Source organism: Strix aluco, chromosome 12 (genome assembly GCF_031877795.1).
Source record: "Strix aluco isolate bStrAlu1 chromosome 12, bStrAlu1.hap1, whole genome shotgun sequence".
Taxonomy (NCBI): Eukaryota; Metazoa; Chordata; class Aves; order Strigiformes; family Strigidae; genus Strix; species Strix aluco.
This window is the reverse complement of record NC_133942.1, coordinates 26,156,276-26,168,027: the sequence shown is the minus strand read 5'-3', so window position 1 is coordinate 26,168,027 and position 11,752 is coordinate 26,156,276.

Sequence of the window (11,752 nt, the reverse complement as noted above, 5' to 3'; positions counted from 1 at the left end):
TTCCAGAGAGACATGTTGGTTGAGTTAATATTTGCCTTTAAAGTTTGGTTTCTCCTGGCAGAGGGAATAGTTTAAATTACGTCTGGGCTACAGTAGAACGGATTTCATAATGAGTATATAAGAGATGGGAGAAGCATATCTATGGCTCCTGCAAGTAATATGAAGCACCCTATTTTACTGTTTGATCTGTGGGCATACAGTACTGTTTGAGATTAATAAGATTTCTTCTTTTGCTTTAAACCTTTTCCTAATGTTTCAATCCCTCAAAGTATTTATCCCTTAAATTAGTAACATAGTATGAAACCGTACTGTCTCTTTCCAAGTTCTTTTAGAATTTACTTTTATACTTGAGTTTAGTTTGATTTTTTAAAAAACATTCATGTTAGCCCTTTCCAACCTGTATTCCTTCAATTGCCTTACCTATTTTTCAAGTTTTTCTATTCTGCATATTATTTTTATGGCAGACCATGATGCAGAGGCCGCCTTTGGAACTGAAGCTGTGTGGTCTGGAGTCTTTGCAATGTGCATTGCAGTCATGGACACAGGGTAGACCTGAGCTCATTAACTCAGCTTTCCACTTGTGCTGTGCTATTTGTGTCTAGGTGGCTTTAACCTTTTACGCTTAAAACCACCTCTGATTCAGCTCTGTGAGAGCATTAGTCTACAGACAGTTCATGCAACAACCAAGCATTTGTGTTCTAGGTCGACTAGTATTCAGACATTAATCACAAAAGCAGACAAAATAGTGGCAGAAATGGTGAGAAATTATGCCTTTGGTTGAGGGAGAAAAACTGAAGAATGGAACCCACATTTCGTTATCTCAAACCAGAGTGCTGACACTGTGAATACGTTAGCACATGCGCACAGTTTGAGAATAACAGCTATCATGCCCAAATTTCCATGGCATCTATTCATAATAGTCCCTCTTTCTCAATAAAAAAGCAAGCTTTTGGTGCCCTTTCTGAGTATGTTTTCTGCTGAAAACCATGTATCTTAAAGTCTGAACACAGTTGAACTCTCTGGCTACGGCCAATTCTTTTATTTGTTTGTACTTTGACCAAAGGATTACATTGACAGTTTCCCAGGATCCAAAACTGTATTTAATCTGTTTACAGAGCTGCATATGTTATTTGAAAGAGAAAGAAGGAAATGAAAGTGGCCATATCTACATCAGCTGGTAGCTGTTCACAGGAAGCAGCAATTACTCTCTAGCCTTCTTACCCAGGAAAGCCCTCCCAATTGCTTCACGTACCACGTAACTGCATGGACATGCAGCATTGCCACTCGAAATATCAAAAAAGCATCAGAGAGCAATAAAAACTAATACACATGAGCAGAATAATAGGAATTAGAATAACTCCTGCATGAACATAACTGAAGGTAATTTCACTTGCATTTGTCAAACTGAGCTAAACTGGCAACTGAAGGAATTGTGCCTTTGTAATCAGTAGGTGTGCACTTGCAGCGAAGACTCAGGCATGGCACACTCGGACAGTATCACCTCTTTCAAATTCACTCAGCCCCTACAATACCCTGCATTTTTCCTCTTTGCATTTTTTTGGTCACAGCTCACACATCTGTGAATTATTCAAGGGGAAAGTTTGAGAGATGTTATGTGTCAGGTCAATCCAGGTTCATTCACTGTATGTCCTTAGAAAGCCAGAAACATTGCTATGTAAACAAGGGGGGAGGGGAAGGGAAGGTTTAACAAGACAACCAGGGTTAATCTTTTCTTTCAATATCGCATATAATTTGGTTTTCTGATTACACACTAAACTACAGTTGTATTTTCTTTAACTCAGTTATATAAACATAGCAGCCCATTAATATTCCTGCACTCTGTGTGTTGTGAAGGATGCACAGAGAAAACCTTTGTTATTTTTCTGGTACTAAAAGAGCTGTTCAGGTTAAACCATATTACTCTACACAGCAACAGCAAAGTAAATGACAGCATTGATTCAATCCAGAATGCTTGATAAATTGAGAGGGGTTGTTTACCTAGTGTATGAAAAAGTCTCTTGGGGATGGGTTTTACTGTGATCTGCATAGTCATCCATCTTCCTATACTGTCTGTGCTCATGTTTGTGAGTAAAACATATACAGTAATTTAGCGTTCAGATAATCCCACAGCTATAATCCAGACAGATTTAGCTCAAATTTCTCCAGGATTTCTATTATCTAGATTTAGCAGTGTGGTGTTGACTGGGTATTTTAAATTGCTGCAAATGCTTTTTTCTGCAATAAACAACATATTTTGATGTTCTCATAATTGAAGCTGTGGGTTCTTCCTGGCATTAACCACATGTAAAAATGTATCTTTGTGAGGACAGTGATTGCACAGCTGGAGCATGGTTTTAATGGATTCCAGCTATTTTTGACTACATACCACATAAGATCGTACAATGTTTATGTGAAAATCAGTATAACATATCTAAAAGTACTGATGAGGATAATATGAAGAACGTTCATCTCCACACATCATCTCTTTGAAAATTAACTGCTTCAATTTTAATAATGTTTTATAACAGTATATTAGATATTATAATAATATAGAGCCTGGCTCTTTTACAGCACTTTTCACAAGTAGATCAGATCGCGTTTTCAGTTTCCTCAGACACAACTTCTAGTCTTCCTTGATCAGCAGTTCTGAGGAAAAGAAGGAGTCCACAGGGAGAGAGAGCATTGTTATCCGCATGAAATGAGGGGATATTAAGTCCAAGTGCAGTGGGTACCTTTCACAGCAGACCACCCTTTGTCATATGTTCCCCTGATTAATTGCAAATGTATTCAAGGACGAAGAGCAGACACTGTAGAGAGGGTCCAAATATTCTTGTACCAAAAACACCAGCCCTCCCACACTTGCTAGCATTAGTGGAGCTGCAGGACTAAGAATGCTGATGTGGGAGATTTTTAGGAGGGAAGTGTACTGAGGGGAAAATTGTAAAGCTGCTGCTTTTACCGGGGTAGCTTGAGTGAGAGTGTCTGAATTGAGGCAAACTGCAGAGCAGGGCAGTGCATGCACTGTGCTCTGCGTAGTAATTGTGTTGCAAATCCACAAAGTACATTATTCACCCCCAGACCAGATCTTCTGGGAAGAAAGCTTGTGCACACTTGGCAATAATTTGATGCTAAGATTATGTCATCTATAAGTGTCTGAGAAATTCAAAATAAGCAAACCACTTGGAAATGTTTGGAAAACAAACTATTTGGAACCATTTATGGGATTTGGGATGTCTTGTGTCATATTTTTGCTCCCTGAACTGGAGGATTCAGACACCCTTCAATAGCTGAATTCACGTATGCTGACCCTGAAAGCACCTCCATTGCGCTCTGTTCCAGGTACCTTCTCTGACTGTGCAATATTGCCAGCCCCAATAACTGTAAAAATCTTAAGAGAGATTTTCAATGTGAAGAGAGAGGATGTTAATTTAATCAGTTGTGATAAAGCTGTTCCAGATATAAAGTTTATTTGCTTAGTCTCCAAACTGCAGGTTTGCCAGAGCTATGCCAAAAAAAAAAAAAAAAAGAAAGAAAAAAAAGCATGAATGAGAGAGAGTTTTATAGCTAACAATCATGCTTCTGGGTAGAAACCTGCTGCAAGAAATATGCTGCGTCTATGTGGCAGTACTTTTGGTTTCATACTTGCTCTGAATTACTTGCAATACTATAGCAATTGGATTTCAGAAGCAGGAGTGCTTATGTAGTTGCAACGAAAAAGAAACAGCCAGAGCATTCACTCGCCTCACTCCGATGCCCTTGCTAAAGCAGGGCGCCTGCTCCTATCACACTAAAAGCCTCCACTTCTGGTGTGAGAAATTATATTTATGCTGAAATATCTATCAATATCCAAGTTTGATCCCCAGTAAGTCAGAACTATGAAGCTGTAATGCCAATGAGATGGAAAAGCAATCCGATAGCTCTTAAACTGTTCTTTCTTCCAGACGGTGCCTGGGGCACCAGCTGTTGTAGCTGGGAGTTGTCAAGCCCCATTTCTCTTCTTTCTCAAAAGGATTTCCTTAGACCCCTAAAAAGTGGTATCAAAAAACCACAGATGAGCAGGAGAGTTTAAAATGGACCTGACATAACTATGTCTTAGCTGCATCTTTATTTGAAGTTTTACAGTCTGAGGAAGTTGCAAATGCCCACAGGACTTATTGCTGCACACAGCTGCTCAACTCACTAGTTGGAGTCTAGTTGCCAGCTTGGTTTTTGGGTTTTTTTTCTTTCATTTTTTTTTTCATGCTATTATATCCTGACCTCTCATTCAGCAATTATTTTGAATCATGCTGAGGGCACTTTTCCTCATTCCCTTTGGATTTTCACTTACTAACGCAAATGCATCTTAAAATATCATCTTTCCAAGTTATTAGATCTAGGGCTTGATGATGTGTACGGGGCTTAGTTGAAGTATCAAACCAGCAAAGAAGGACCAAGAAACAGAAGAGCACCATGTAAATATTGACAACTTGGTTTTATGACTAAGCTATGATTATTCTTCACTAATTTGTCTATGCTTTCAAGAAAGGAAGGGAGGAAATTTGAAAAGCAGGGTAGTAATTTTTACAACAGGCAACTGTGTGCTGTGATTGTAGAATTTTTTATTCATGAAATCCCTCAAAATGAAAAAAATTCAGAACAAAAACCCCAAAAATATCTTATAATTGAGGCAAGTCTGCTATGTTTAAAAGTAATCTGTAATTTGAGATTAAGTATACTGTGGATAAGGTTAAAAACATAATCTTTTCTAACCACGTCTCAGGCATTTATGCAGTATATTGTTTCCTTTGACAGTTGCATTACTAGTAATAAAGGTCTGTCTCTCTGCCATGACAGTGTTTGTCCTCTAACATGGTTGGACAACTGCATCATCTGCTATAAGGTGCACTGGTACAATGAGGGCAGAATCTGGGCCTGTAGCATTTAGTTAATCATTCTGCATGCCATTAGCAGAGCTGATACGTTTCTGCCCGCTCCCCTACCTCAGTGCTGGAAGAATAAAGCCACTCAAACTAGTCAGTTGCTGCAATTCTGGAAACAGATTTTCCATGCAAGAAGTTGCCATCTGCACAATCATCCTTTTCCTCTTTAAGCAGCAAACACCCAGAAGGTATCGAGCCCCCTCTTCGCTGCAGAGGGAAGAATCTCAGACATAGCTTTGGTAGCTGTGCCCTGCTGTTTTTTTTAACCCATTGAGGTATTTTCTAAAGATGCTCTTATTTCCATGTGCTTGGCTGGTGTTATGGTGACCATGAGTGAGTATATCAAGTTACTGGTATGGGAGTAGCACTGCCAGGAAGCCAGAGGGCATGTTCAGTGCAAACTGTTTTTAGAAGCCTAAATAGGCACAGCTCTAAGTTGGGTGCCTGCTATGTTAATAAAAGGACTAAACATTACTTCTCCTATCTCCTGAATGTGGACAGAACACAGCCTGTATCTGAGAAAAGGCTTACTCCTGAGCTGATGTCACACTTGGCTAATTGGCCCTTACAGCATTGTGTAAATAGAAATATGCTTAAACTGGGGTTAGACAGACAGATTTTTGAGCTTGGGATCTGCTAGAATTTGGGGGGAGGACTTTTTAAAAACTGAAAAGGGAGAAATTAAGAAAAGAAGCAAACAAATAAACAAATGCCCCGTCCCTCAAAACACGGGAAATTTTAATGAACTAAATATGATCAAATCATTCTAGGAGTTAAAGCGAAAATGAAGAGCAGAGGGAAAGCTGCTCCTACTTCCTTTCTTCCTGATGTTGAAAGAGATCTGTTCCTTGCTTCATGAAGGAAAGAATATGATATGTCTCAGGAAAATCAAGTTAGGAAGGTGACCTACTGATTTATTTATTTTATTCGTCTCATGGTGGTGTAAGACATCCAGCTGCAAAGTGCAGTGCTTTGGAAACTGAGCTGCTCCACTAGAGGTTATTCAGATTAAAACTGCTGAAAAACTCTGAGCACCACCCCAAACAGTAAAGTCCAGGATTTTATCAATTATAATCCCCACGCTTTCCTCCTTTCTGCAGATGGTATCAGTTGTAAAACAGCAGCTTTTATCTAAATTTCCATAATTTCAAACATAATATTTATTAAAAAGCTATTTAAATACATCAATATCTCTTAGGTTCACTTAAAATAGCAGAGGACATGAAGTGCTCTCTCATAATGAAGCTTGTATTTTAGCCTGTTTTTCTTTTGAATTGCTTGAGAAATGTTAGAAGCCTGATTGTATGGGAACGGCTGTTTCCTGGCTGTATGTGGTATTGGTTTGTAAGAGGAGTGATATTGTAACAGTTCAACTAATTAAGACATTGATAAAGCATCTTGATAAAGGATGCCATTCTTCTTCTATCTGAACTGATTTGCTATTGGGTTTTTTGCTAGGTTGAGCATCCAACCCAAACATGTTGGTTAAGACTGCAAAGATCCTTGTGGGTACTGAGAAGACTATAACCACCACTGCTGACTCATTCACTGCCACCCTCAGCTGACACGGGAACCGCTACGCAGCCTTTCCTTCCCACCCCTGTCCACATGTTGATATCTGCCTATGGACCAGGTTCCCTCAACAGCTCTCTGGCTTCATCCCCATCTCAGTGGTACCTTTCCTGATAACCTAATTTTGGCTCTGAGATAGATCCAGTGCCTAGATAGGATAAGTATAAGATTTCAGCCAGATGGATTATGAACAACATTTTCTTTTTGATGTTCTTGGCTCCAACCCCACAGAAGATTGCTTCAGCCCAACAGAATAAAATAGCGTCCTTCAGGCAGCTAAGCCCATTGCCTTACTTTAGCATGCAATGTAATTATCCTGTATGTTCCTTATAACAGGTATTCCGCTCAATGCTTCTGTTTTGCACCTGAAATCTGAACGTGCTGCTGACTTCAGAACCACACAGTGCAAACTTCCTTATATAAGGTAGGTGAAGGCATTAAGAATCTGGACCTATGTATAGTATCATAAATAAAGAGTCTTTCGTTTCTTACATTTCACCCTGATAAGAAAAAATAATGTCCTTGCTCCACTGAGCTATATGCTGGTGAGGAAAATTCCCTGTGAAACTTATAAACCTATTCAATGCAAATAGATAATACGTCTTTTTTTCCCAAGTTGATTCAAATTGTAAATGAATGAGATTTAGTCCACCAGTCCTTACTGAGTATTTCTGCAATCACATATTCATGCTGAGGAAAACCTTTCAGTGGGATTCTTTGCAGGATAAATCTTTGCCAGCTATTGGAAGCGGGGTCATTGCACAGATACTAACAATTTCCTCCTACTTATCAAATGCAGCACAAATCTGCCTGGCATCTTTGTTAATTATTTAGAGTGTAGCAGAGATAATATTCCTAGAATTATTATTGGAAGAATTTACAATCTATTATGAGGTGAAAGCGATTTTGATATATGAGCAGTATTGGGAGGAACTGCCAGTGTGAAAACTCAAACTGGATCTGTGTGCATAATATTCTTGTCTCACAGGAAGTAGTGGGAGTAATATGTGGAAAAGAGTTGTTCACAAATCAGTATCCTTGGAAGCTCTCTAGATGACTTTTCCTGCACTTAGTGATATTCTGCAAAAAGAAAGATCCTCTTCCCCCTTCTAGAGCCTTTTTATGTCACAAAAGGTGCACAAAACCCACAAGTGTAACAGCTCACGCTGGTTCTTCAGCAGGGATGCAGAGTAAGATGAGGTTCAAAACAAAGGCTCCAGTCCATGATGGTGGTTACAACTACAAATCTTAGTGCAAAATAATGTTAATCATTAAAACAAAGGTATTCTTAAAACGGTCTCCATTATTAAAGGCTGATTTATCTTTCCACATTATAGTGGGATGAATACCAGACAAGCCTTTGCATTGCCCTCACTCATAGCTTAACTGGAATCACAAACAGTTTTCATGATGTCCACAGCCTGCAAAAGATTTGTATTCCAAGTGTATGCTTAGACGTTGTTCCAGATTGTACTTCTTTCCTGAAGCATGCACTGACAAGCTATTCAGCATGTTTATTACTGTACAACACTGTGAGCCAACTAATGTTTATTACTGGCTGCGCATTAGGTCAATCCAGAGTTTCACCACAACAAGGTACATTTTAAATGGGTTGTACCTGAAGGGCACTTATCTCTTATGGATCAGCTTAGTGGGGAGAAGAACCTGCATCTTAGTAAGGATGTGCTGAGCTCCCACCTCTAGCCTCAGTGGAGAGCAGGCAGAGTGACAAGTCCTGTACTTGTATTCCCCAAGCACAACCACTCTTGATTTGTACCTGGCCTTTTTCCAGGGCTCTGGGATGGAGGAAATCCTCCTTATGTCCTGCCTCACTCCATATAGCTGCACTAAGGCCAACTGCAATTACTGGCATGTGTATTATATTGAATAATTAAGTCCATGTAACATCATAAATATATGTGTATTATACCTAAGTTATGTTCATAGAGCAAAGATGCATCCATAAATATATGTACCAGACTGCTCCATCTATAGAAGACAATTCTATATTAATTAATATCACGTGCAGAATTTCCTCCCTCTTTAAATATCTTGAACATCCTTTTTTAAAATCTAAATGTACACATACAGACTCTTTTTGCTTTGACATCTGACCTTTGTATTTTGTCTCCATTCAACATAGGTGGCCTTGGTTTGATCTTCTAACTACTATCTTATCTTGTGTATCTTCAATCTAAATGTCATTATTGTAATTCTACTTTCTACTTAAGTTAATCAATTGATTTAATCAATTTAAAGATGGAAAGGAAACAGTGGTGCTAAGCCTCCTGAAATTTGTGGAGTTAATAGGTCAAGTTTGACAGGGTTTGGGTCTGCAGGTGTTGGCTTTTGCTGGCCATCACCTTTTTTTATAGTTTGTTTTTTCTTAGTCACTTGTTTCAGAATAGTGTTACACATAAGGCTGAAATGCTGTCACTGCTGAGATTTCACTGTTCGGTGTAACTTGTTCAGAAATACTGCTTGAGACATGTGGTCTTTGCCATTGTAGTCTTACACTGGAACATTTCTGCCTTACAACTAGAGCCACACATAGATGTGGCTATAAAAAAAAAAGCAATGGCACTACCATGGATATTCAAACCCCATTGCTTTAAGGGACACTCTAAAGGAAACTAGGACAAAAACTTGACCTATTTTAAAAGACATGGCAATCTGTTCTTTTAAAAAATCTTTCACACTTCATTGAGTCCTTCTCTCTCTCTCCTATACCATGAAAATATCATACAGTAGCAAGATTCAGAATTCTTCTATCTCTGTACAACTTCCCATACAAATATTGCAAGCTGAAGTCTTCAGTCTGACAATTTAATTTTTCTCCATCAGTGATCTTGAGGAAGAAATCATCTTAAAAATTAGCAAATGCATAAACTGAACTAGTTAGGTGTAGCTAACTAAAATTGCTACATCACTGCACTCTCTCCCTAGCGTTAGCCACAATGGACCCATTTGGCATCCAAAAGATCTTAGGATCCATAAAGGATTTTTGCTTCTAGGGACTTCTATGTTTTGAATTTGAAAACCAGGAGCAGTGAGCCATATTTCTGTTATTTTGTTGTTTGAAATCTGGCTGTGAAACTCTATTTACTTTGTGTTGGACTCCCGCCAGAGGAGGCCTGGTTTCAGCAGATGGTCTCGGAGCAGAGGCCAGACGTTTCCTGCTGCGTCCTGACGAGGCACTGATAGCACCGCTCCCAGGCACAGGCAGCGCTGCCTTCAGCAGCCACCGACGCTGGAGGTGCAGTGACGGCTGCAGAAAGGTTGTGGAGTCCATGAAGCAGCCCTTGGGGCAAAAGCCTTCTTGGACAAGAGGGTCCTAACGTGGTGCTCAGAGGTGGTGGGGCTGCCGACCAGAAGATGAGCAGGCGAAGGGCCGGAGTTTTGACCAAGAAGAACTGAAGTGTTAAAACCAGATGGACATAAACCAGTAGTGAGGAGATGTGATTGCTTTGATCTTTGACAGCACACCCCACTGTCTTGTCAGAGATAGAGAGTTGAAAGAAGAAAGACAAAATGGGAGGCTATGGCATCGTACTGTTGTGTGGGTTTACCTGTCTGCTCTACAGGCACAATGTGCAGGTAGCATTTTGCTTTCTCCCCATTTCTGAGGAGCAGCTTCTCTGAGGACAAAAATCCTTAATGTGTTCTCAGGCTGGGGTTTGATCTTTCAAGATACTGCTTGCTCACAAGATGGGGAATCAAAGGGCAAGGCCATAATTGCAAGTACTTGTGTATCGCTGGATCGCTGCCTTGCCAATTTGCATACAGGAGAGCATGCAAACAAATTTCTCAGCAGGCCATAAGACTTGGAAATCCTCCAGGATTCCTTCAGGCAGCAGTAAGATTAAGGACATCCATAGTTCATCTGGGTATCCAGAGCTTGGACCAGCATAGCTGAAATTCATGGTTCTTGTGCCATGCGGTTCTGCATTTGGGGATTTAGTGCTCTCCCACCCTGTGCTATCAGATACCTGGAGCCACTGCATTACCGTGTGAGGCTTATTTGGGTCATGATTTTGTGTAGGTGGCAAGGCCCCTGTGAACTGCAGCTGGCCCTCCCTTGCACTCAAGCCATTCTGCAGGTAGGGTCTCAAAAGGAGAAAAAAGATCAAGGAAAGACTGAAGTGTTGATTGCTTTGTTACATGAAACTTGCATATATTTCTCTCTCCTTAGCCTTGATTCTGCCAGAATCTCCCTAAAACTGATCCTCTGGGTCAGCACAAGAGACAGCTGACAAGATCAGGCATCTGCGTAGGGTTCTGACTGAAAATATTTTCCGTCTAACTTCTACTTGCAGGAGCATCAAATATTCAACAACACTGAAAATGGAAGGATGTCTCTGTTTAAAACCTCATTCAGTCAAGTATCAAACTTCGGTATTTCTTTAAGTGACAGCCCTTCCTTCCTACTCATCAGCCTTGTACATGACAGTCTGAATCACCATTTTCGAGACCCACTGTTCTCTTCTAAGTAGTTTTCTTAGGCTGTGGTAGTTGGTGCCTTTTTCTTCCTTACCAACTTCTTCCAGCTTGAAGACAAGCATGCGATATATAGGAACATCATACTCATAACTTTTTCAAACTCAGCAGCTGGGCCAATTTGACATTACATTGAGACAAAGATTTATTGTACTGTACAGAGGAGGCAGTCTACAGAAATGAAAAGTTTCAAACTGTATCATCAAAGAACTTGGGTGGATCTTGGAAATTTAATCTCGTTATCATGATTTACAGAATGCAAACGATCTGTGCATTACCCCAGCAAAATGCCATACTCCTCTTCTGACCAACCATGGCAACTACAGCCAAGCTTGTGTGGGCCTGGGCCATGGCTGTCTCGTACCTGGTGATCATCCACATCTGCACAAATGCACACCCATTTCACTAGCGCCTTAAAGTTGCCTTGCAGAGAAATAAATGACTAAATGGATGGCAAAGCAGAGAACTGGAGCTGTGGTTGCAAAGAAAACTGTTTCCATAACCAGTCACAATGGTAGCTAATGCTCATTCTTTGCTGGAGAAGGACTTGTGACCATGGGGCCTACCTCAGACTTCCCCAGCAATTTTTTTAATGTTTCCCGTTATTTGCCAGGTTGCCATACTGCCCCCCACACAACACTTGCACCTGCTCCAAACAGATGCTGCAAGACCCATCAAAGCTTGGCGAAGTTCTAGTCAAGCAGGCTTTCATTATAATTCAAATAGCCCCCTTTTCACTGCCAGGTTTGAGCACAGCCCGGTTT